The sequence below is a fragment of the Sinocyclocheilus grahami genome, unplaced genomic scaffold (assembly GCF_001515645.1).
Source record: "Sinocyclocheilus grahami isolate Dianchi unplaced genomic scaffold, SAMN03320097.WGS_v1.1 scaffold627.1, whole genome shotgun sequence".
Lineage (NCBI taxonomy): Eukaryota > Metazoa > Chordata > Actinopteri > Cypriniformes > Cyprinidae > Sinocyclocheilus > Sinocyclocheilus grahami.
Genome location: NW_015505806.1, coordinates 485610 through 495387, shown reverse-complemented (window position 1 = coordinate 495387; position 9778 = coordinate 485610). Strand labels below are relative to the sequence as shown.

General features: G+C 36.3%; 1 protein-coding gene and 1 long non-coding RNA gene across 2 annotated transcripts in view; one reads left to right on the top strand and one right to left on the bottom strand.

Annotated features, from left to right (window-relative positions):
• Positions 1–9778, top strand: part of LOC107557981 (tight junction protein ZO-1-like) — a 144069-nt gene that overhangs the window by 63594 nt on the left and 70697 nt on the right. The window lies entirely within an intron of this gene.
• Positions 2951–4792, bottom strand: LOC107557999 (uncharacterized). Its single transcript, XR_001605448.1, has 3 exons — positions 4684–4792; positions 3731–3872; positions 2951–3323 (listed from the first exon to the last, which is right to left on the bottom strand). It is a non-coding gene; the product is annotated as an uncharacterized lncRNA (long non-coding RNA).

Below are 9778 nucleotides of genomic sequence, written 5' to 3'. Positions count from 1 at the left end.
TGTCTATCTATCCCCCTACCTGTCTATCTGTTTGTCTGTCTATCTATCCCCCTGCCTGCCTGTCTGTCTGTCTACCCACCTACCTGTCTATCTATCCACCTACCTGTCTATCTGTTTGTCTGTCTATCTATCCACCTGCCTGCCTGTCTGTCTGTCTACCCACCTACCTGTCTATCTATCCACCTACCTGTCTATCTGTTTGTCTGTCTATCTATCCACCTGCCTGCCTGTCTGTCTGTCTACCCACCTACCTGTCTATCTGTCTGTCTGTCTGTCTGTCTGCCTGCCTGCCTGCCTGTCTGCCTGTCTGCCTGCCTGTCTGTCTGTCTATCTATCTGTCTAAAATCTATCTATCTATCTACTATAGGGTTAGATCTCTGCCACAATTCTGGGCGCGAAAGATCATATTTTGAGGGCACAAAAGTGCATTTGAAAATGTTTATTTCGCAAAGAAAAAAGTATTCTGAGCGCACTAAAATCTATTTTGTATTTAAAATAATTTTTTGGATGTGTGCAGACCTCTTTTGCGCGTGCAGCGTTTCACTAGCTTGCTCACCTGATGTCCGCCCTCAGTGCTCTCTTGCTCAACACAACCCAAAGTTACAATATGCCATAATTCCAGCCAATCAGAGACGATGCTGCTAAATTCTGATTGGCTGTCTTGACAACCAATCACAACATTCCTTGCATTGCTGATGACAGCGGAAGAGGGAAAATACAGTGCATGCATAATTATTATGCAAGTTGATATTCTGATTATATTTTTTTCCAAGCACATTTTACCAATTCCAAACAACATTAATCTTAATAACTACTATTAATCTTATATTTAATCACTTATAACCTATATATTATTTTTCATGATGGCTGGAAGTGAAAAACACCTTATATTCAGGTTGGATTGCTCGGTTGGATTGAGCAAGTGAGCCGTCTGCATTTAGCAAGCAGGGCTCGCTGCATCCTGCGGTGGACATCCAACCCCGCCCACATCCAAGTGTGCCGTCGGAAGTCACGCCCATATCAAATACGTCACCGTGTGATTCCCCATCGCCGTACGGGAAACCCGGAAGTATGTCGAAGCAATTTAGGGCAATTTCGGGGATCTAAATAAAATAATGTTGTCCTTCGTTTTACTAATACACGTTTTCTTATTTTTGTAAAGGATGTCTAGGCTAAAATGGCACAACTTAAGTCTAATATAGCCTATGTAATATGTCTAATATACGGAGCTAATTTCGTCATCATAACAGCCTGTAAAACGCTTGCATTTATTAAATTAGGCTAATTGTTAATAAAAACCTTTAAAGCTTACCTTGTTCATTTATGTGATGAGATAAATTCACATTTATTACGATCGATTTTGACCTACCTAAGACAAATTTTGAATGTATCAAATTTAAAGGGGACAATTAAATTTTGGTGTTGTAAAAGTAAAAACACTTAATTTTCTTTCATTTATAATTGTAATTTAATTTTCTAAAGATGTGTTCCACTTATCATAAAGTGTTAACATTTGAATGACAGAATCAACAGTTCTTCATATGCAGTAGGCTAAAAATACATAGGCTAAATAGAGATTGCTTGCTTTAAAAGATTATAAACAGTAAGTAACATGACATTGACCTTCAGGGCTTGTTCATCAACACAACTTGACATGAAATGTGTCCAGGTTCTCCACATACTTAAAGATGAATAAAAAAAGATTGTTTCATTGGGTATTTTTATATTGATTATTTTACAAAAATATACACTACCAGTCAAAAGTTTTTGAACAGTAAGATTGTTATTGTTTTTTAAAGAAGTCTCTTCTGGACACCAGGCCTGCATTTATTTGATCCAAAGTACAGCAAAAGCAGTAATATTGTGTAATATTTTTACTATTTAACCCTTGTATGGTGTTCGGATCTGTGGGACCCATTTTCACTTTAAAAAAAAAATGCTACTGTTAATTATTTTTCAAACTCAGACTCATTGGCCTTGGTTCATTTTCTGTGAAGAACATTTATCAGAACAAATTTTCAATGACCACTCATTACTTGTTTTGTAGAAGCATTTTTCAAATTTGAACTAGCACCTCATGACTACACGTTATGTACAAGAAGCTGCAAAAGACACAGGCACAAGTGGAATGTACAAAACATGGGTGACATTAATTTTTAAGTAAATATAATGGGCGATATATTGTGTCACCAAAAATGTCATGTACATATATTGTGCGATAAGTCGATATATTGATTATTGCAACAGGCCTAGCTGTGATCAAAACTGTATTTTCAGCATCATTACTCCAGTCTTCAGTGTCACATGATCCTTCAGAAATCATTCTAATATGCTGATTTGCTGCTCAAGAAACTATTATTATATTATTATATGATATATAACAGTTGAGTACAGGTTTTTTTTTTCAGGATTATTTGATGAATATAAAGAAGTTGAATAGAAAGGTCCAAAGATCAGCATTTATCTGAAATAAAAAGCTTTTGTAACATTATACACTATACCATTCAAAAGTCAGATTTTTTATTTTTTGGGGGGAAAGAAATTACAGAAATTTATAATTTTATTTAACAAGGATGCTTTCAATTGATCAAAAGTAATGATAAAGACAAAATATTTCAAAAGATGTCTATTTCAGATCAATTCTGTTCTTCTGAACTTTCTATTCATCAAAGAAATAATGTCTTTTGAGCAGCATATCAGAATGATTTCTGAATGATCGTGATTGGAGTAATGATGCTAAAAAAAATCACCTTTGAAATCACAGGATAAATTACATTCAAATAGAAAAAAGTTATTTTAAATAGTACAAATATTTCAAAATGTTACTGTTTTTGCTGTATTTTGGATCAAATAAATGCAGGCTTAGTGAACAGAAGAGAATTCTTAAAAAAAAAAAAAACTTTAAAAATCTTACTGGTCAAAAACTTAACTGGTAGTGTATGTTTAACAAAAGATCATCGGTCTGAGCAGTTGAATGATCAGATAAACAGTTCTTCATATGCAGTACACATACATAGGCTACACAGAAAGATTGCTTGCTCTGATAGATTATTCACAGAATATGGTATGGACCTTTAGGACAATTTGACAATTTGATATGAATATGTCCAGCTCCTCCAGATACTCAAACATGAATAAAAAAACATCTCTTGCTCCATCCGATTCTCCCCCCAGGTAGTCTTTGATGGCATTCTGTTGATTTTTACCCTCCATCTGGAGAAAGGCAGGCCCTTTCACCTCCCCACGGAATAACTGACGGTGACTCTGTACCACGCTGGACCAATGCCCCTTACAAACTTCCAATTTATGTCCTCTTGGCGCTCCTGTTAAAAACAGAGAATGCAAACGTATTGGGGGGTATATGTGTCCACTGAAAAGTATTTACCTCATCATTTACCTCTACGTTCTACATACAAGAATATTTATTATTTTAAACCACAAAAATCAATCAATATCTAGAGAAAACGTCCCCTTGGAATTATGAGGTTCTATCTGACATTTTTGTCAAAATTGAGTTATTCACATATTCTTATTCTGTGACAACTTATTTACATTATGTGATAGATTCTGTAATGTTGTGTACATTTTGGGACTTTTTATTTAAAAAACAAAAAGGTTCTATCTACACAGTTGAATGGAATGCAAAAACTTTGAAGCTCAATATCTCAAAACTACTCAGAATGCAGATAGAACCTTATAATTCCAAGGCGACGAAATGCTCTCACCATACCTCCACGCACCACTGCATGGCTTATGTGGTCCTCCAAGTGAATTGTAATGAGTCATTTTCTTTTCTGATGAAACTGCAGTAGGGACCCCTCATCCCGGCAGAACTGCTCTGCATCAGGCTTGGACTGAAAATGCGTAAAATGCTGTAAAACATGACTAACATTGTGATCTTTCCATTAATATAGAAGGATACAAAGATAATTTGTGACATACATGGAGTTATCCAGCAAGACAGTGAAATAATGTAGTTGCTCAACCAAGTTACTGTGAAGGGTACTGTGATCAGTGTATATCATTAAAGATGTCATATGTATGTGAGTGAGTGTTATGTGTGAGAGGGATGAAGTGTGTGTGTGTAAGTGGGTGAGATGAGTGTTATGTGTGTGTGTGTGTGTGTGGTGGGGGGGGGGGTAAAAATAACTTTTGACGCTGATGAAGCTTCGGGATGCTCGTCACAACATACATACATAAAAAGTCCAGTAACACAGAAGACAATACTTTACAATGACAACCATTGTGGAAAAGAAGTGTGCTTAACTGTATTGAATGTGCACTTGTATTTTGTTGTTGTTGTTTAAATATACTTGCAGATAATATAATATTAATTAAATAAAATGCCACATACAGTAAGTGTACATACGTAAGTGAGAGTATGCTTTCATGATTTTGTGAGCGTGTTATTACACACACACACACACACACACACACACACACACATATATACGTATATATATATATATATATATATATATATAGATAGATAGATAGATAGATTTATATGTATATTTGTTGCTAAACTGTTTTTTATACACATGCACACAAACGACGCACACATTCTTAAAGTTGTCAACGTTTTAAGTCTTGATTAAGACGAAAGATCTTTTTTTAAATTTTTTATTTACCGACACGGCAAACAAGTAATTTTTTTAGCGGTTGGCAAACAATACGACTTACCTTCTTATCGATGCTTCTTCCTGCTTCAAAAGGAATGAGACTGTGACGTATTCGGATATGGGCGTGACTTCCGAGGTCACACTTAGATGTGGGTGGGGTTGGATGTCCACCGCAGGCTGCAGCAAGACACCCCTCGCATTTAGAGAGGAGCAGAGCACTGAGGGCGGGCATCAGGTGAGCAAGCTAGTGAAACGTTGCACGCGCAAAAAAGTGTGCACAAATCCAAAAAAATCTTTTAAATGCAAAATTGATTTTAGTGCGCTCGAAATACTTTCTTCTTTGCGAGACAAACATTTTCTCGAAAAAAACTCATTTGCGTGGGTGCAAAATGCACTTTTGCGTGCTCAAAATATGATCTTTCACGCGCAGAATTGTGGCAGAGATGTAATCCCATACTGTCTGTCTGTCTGTCTGCCTGCCTGCCTGCCTGCCTGCCTGCCTATCTATCTGTCTGTCTGTCTGTCTGTCTGCCTGCCTGCCTGCCTGCCTGCCTATCTATCTGTCTGTCTGTCTGCCTGCCTGCCTGCCTGTCTGTCTGTCTGTACAGCTATACATCTAATACATAAATATATCTGAACAGTAAAAAAAATCTTTAGATTTTTTTGGGCTGCTCGGTTTGCTGGATTTACATAAAAAGTTGTGCTCTAATAACACCCTACATTCACAATCCTCAGTTTACAAAATCACTTCACCTTCACTCCAACGCAAAGTGGAACATCCCAGATAGGGATGCTGCTGCTTTCTCTCGTGTTCACACCCCTGGAGAGATGCGGTGGAAATGTCCAGCCAGACAGACATGTCAGTGCTGTGCTGCTGTGTGCTCCTCTCATCCTCCTGCTGCCGCTGCAGTGAGTCTGTGCTGCACAGGGCTAAAGCACTACATCCCGCCCTCTGCGTCCCCTCAGGTGTACAACACACCTCTACGGATATTACACACCGGGACTGCTGTGAATACACACGATTCTTGCGGGACAGACATGTCACATTCAGAGAGTTTGTGAAATGTATTCGCTTCATCAGGAATAAGAGGAGATCGCTGGCGAACTTTACGCTCATCTGACATGTTGCTGCTCATCTCTATAAGAGACCACAACACACTTTAGCCCGACACACGGGCCAGAGGAGACGAAAAACGCGGATTTGATCTCTTCTGGGTCGCTCAAGCCCTTATAACCCTGTTTTTTATTTAACGTTATTTATTTGAGGCGACAACATTTAGCCTCAACTTGCTTCAGCGCGAGCAGCTAAAGGAACAAAATGTCTGCCCGGGCTGCCTCTAATAAGGTTTGTGATGTTTTAATAACGTTTCACATTCAATGTCAGCAGTTGTTAGAGCTAAAAGATGAAATATAATTAAACAAGAGCTTAAAATGTGTGCGACAGATGCCTGAGGTCATAAATGTGCGCGTTTAGCTTCAGCTAACGGAGATTCCTCAACTTATGCTAACACGCTATGTGCGATAGTTTACAGCTTTAATTTAACACAACGCTTTAGTTTTGTTTCCAACTTTTCTTTTATAACTATAAATGCTCTAGGTTTGTTGTTTAGCCTTTGTTTGGTAAATGTATCACGTTTGTTTTGTGTGACAGTGACATAAATATGCGGTTAACCACTTAGCCGAAGTGGTTTCCAAAGTCTGTTGGTTTCATGAAGCTTTTAAACGTTGGATTTTTAAACGTTTTGAATTTTATGGTGATAATTTTGACTCGTCTTCTCTGTTTTTAAACAAATAGCTGACAAAGCGTTGCAGTTACAGGATCGTGAGTTATCTGAAAACATGTCAGAAAGTGTCTATAGCGGTTATAAAATGTGTTATTGAAATTTTCGCTGTATTTCAGGATTTAAATGTTTTACTGTATTATATAACGTGTTCGTGTGAGCTGGTATTTATAGATGGTGTCAAAAGTGCTGGTTTGGAAGCGTCCCATAGCAAACAGACACAGCTGATGACAGGAATGATAAATATCAAACTCCTCAGCTGCTGCTCAGAGGATGCTTTTGCTTTTAGTTTAACAGTGTGTTAACCTGTCAACTTTCATTTGAAGCCCATAGAAACTTTAGGACAGGAAACTAGGTAAATGAGATAATGAGCTGTCACACTGACACAGTTTCTGTTGGGCGGGTCTTTTTGTTGACACCTGTTGAAGCCCCTCCCACAACAGGTGAGCGTCCTGAAACAGGTGGAACATCTCAGGAATGTGACTGCAGCCCTTCCTCCCTGTCATGAGTCACCGGTTGCTTTCCTGTCTGTGATGTCTGGTTAAGCCGAGTAACATTAACCTGTTTGACCGGATCAGCCGACAGAGCATGATTTACTAGAGCTGTTTTCATGATGCATGACATGAGTTATGATTTGACTTTTTTAAAGGGGTCATATGATGCTGCTAAAAAGAACATTATTTTGTGTATTTGGTGTAATGAAATGTGTTTATGCGGTTTAAGGTTAAAAAAACACATTATTTTCCACTTACTAGTGTTGTCACAGTACCAAAATGTCAGTATTCGGTACCAATACCAGTGAAAATCCCCGGTTCTTGGTAGGGGTGTGCGATATTTATCGTCTGCGATAATATCGTAATTGTTGTTTTAGCGATGCGCGATTTGACATTATCGAGTATTTTGCAAAAACAATTCAAAACATCCCTACAGAGCGCACGCATACATTACGTGAAATCTAGACTAGTGCGTATTTAGTGTGTTTTCTTTCACTGCATGATTCAGTCTATTAAAATGCATTTAGAATGATCACAAATTCAAGACATGATGGCAGAAAATTTATATATTTATACCACTTCATATAGTTATTCAATTTCACACGAAGAGTGCCGTTTTTCTCCAAAAATTACCATGATTACAAATGTGACATTGAATTCAATAAACAATAAGTTAATTAAGAGACTTACGTTTTACACACCATATTGCTTGTTTTTGCTCTATTTCGCCAACAAAAATCATTCCGAATACAGCCATCTTTCTTTTTCTTTTCTTTTTTTTTTCATGTTTTAAATCATTTCTAATATCAGTATTCAACGTTTTATGTTTAATATATCAAAACATTATTTATGCATTTGTAATTGCAGGTTAAATGCATTCATGTCTTGCATTAAACAAAATACATGTGTGTAAATACATCTAAATGCCACTAAATGGCAGCTTCTGTGTTGATTTCATTTGCTTGGTAACAGCCCAAATGTCTTATTATTCTAATTCACTGATTAAATGTAAGAATTTGACTCAAAAGATAATGGACACTTTTAGAAAAAATGGCTTTATATAAGTAAAAATGCCCATAAAATGCAAAAATCAGTTTAAACTTATTGGAAAAGATTAATTTCTGTCAGTATGAACTGACCACCACACAGAATATGAAGAATATTAAAAACATTAGGAGTCAGCTGTCTTCGGCAGTCCTTAAGGTACCAGCACAATAACTCACTCCGCAAAATATCGTCTAATTATCGTTATCGATAAAATCCCCAAAAATATCGAGATATAATTTTTTGTCAGTATCGCACATCCCTAGTTCTCGGTACCAATTTCGGTACCAAAGCAAAACACAAAAACATGCTAATTGAACAACATTTTTATTAATAACGTTAAACAAAAATTCAATGTTCAAAACCAATGCCATTCTTTATACTTATTTAAAAGTGTTTCAAGTTTTCCCACAAGTAACAAAAGTATGAAAAAATAAACAAGTTTCACCCAAAAGTTTAGTCATAGTTCTGCTGCCACTGAAAAACATCTGTAAACTGTTGTCTGTTTTAGGGTTTGCTGGTGTGTTTCAGGATCTTCCTTCAGTCTGCAGCTGTAAAAGAACAATATAATATACTTAAGTAAAGCAATGGGCTGAGTCTGACCAAATGCAACATTAGATCATTGACACCAGCTAAAATATAACTTTTCAGAAAATAACAAACCTCAGTTTTTATAATAAATTTAGATAAGATTACAAATATTAAGTGTATATCAAATAGATGCAAACTGTAGTATTAAAAACACTTTACAATAAGATTGTATTTGTTAGATAACATGACCTAACAATAAACAATAGTTATATGGCAATTCTTCTTCTTAGGGTTCATTTCAATGTTCAATCTGTTAAAATTATTTCATACACAATGAACAAACATGAATGATCAAGTGTTTGTATTAAATAACATTCACAAACATTAATGAATGTTTTAAAAATATATTGTTCACTCTCTGTAAGATGTTACTAGATCTAACTCGCGTTAGAAAACATTAAGTCATTGTACAGTAAAGTCTATACAGGAGATAAAATGTGACTTTACTTTTATTTAATCCAAACTGTGTATATATTTAATTTTTAAAGGGCTTTTAAAACCTGCTAGAGCTATTCAGCCAAGAATTACAACTAACTAACTAACTAAAAAAAACAAAAAAACTACTTTTTCTGACGGACTGATAAACACTATATGACATAAACACTGTTAACCATACATTTGTACATTCTCTAACACGCATATTTTGGTTACACAGTTCATTTAAAAGCCTCTGGTGTGTAAATACCATTATGTCCTCTGGTTCTTTACAGTAATAAAAGTTATAGGAGCATTAAATAGTTAACACAGAAATAATTTTTAACAAAATTCATTCTAATGCTCATTATGTTAGTGTTAGCTGCGCTTATGCTAACGATTAACTACGTATACGCTAACGGCAATGTTTATTTCAATCCGAAATTCAAATTAAAATATGGAATAATATTCATTACAGAAGCTCTAAATATTAAAAATGTAATTGAAACTTACCTGCTTGAACTTAATCGTGGTGTTTTGTTAGTTTGATGCGTTTCATCCTCTTGAGGTCGCCACTGCTTTTAAGAAGAGGTTGCCAGGTTTTCACAAGAAAACCCGCCCAATCGCGTTTCGAGGGTTCCCCCGTTAAAAGTCGCGTTCCGAGGATAAAATATGCATGTTTTGGCGGGGTTCCCCTGGCATGTGACAGAAATGTTACGCCCCCTACCATACTGTGATGCCCTGTCTGGCTGGAGCGATGAGACAAAAACATTAAAACCCATTATAAATGAGGCATTTGTTGCATCCAGTGGGGACATAATTATGGATTATA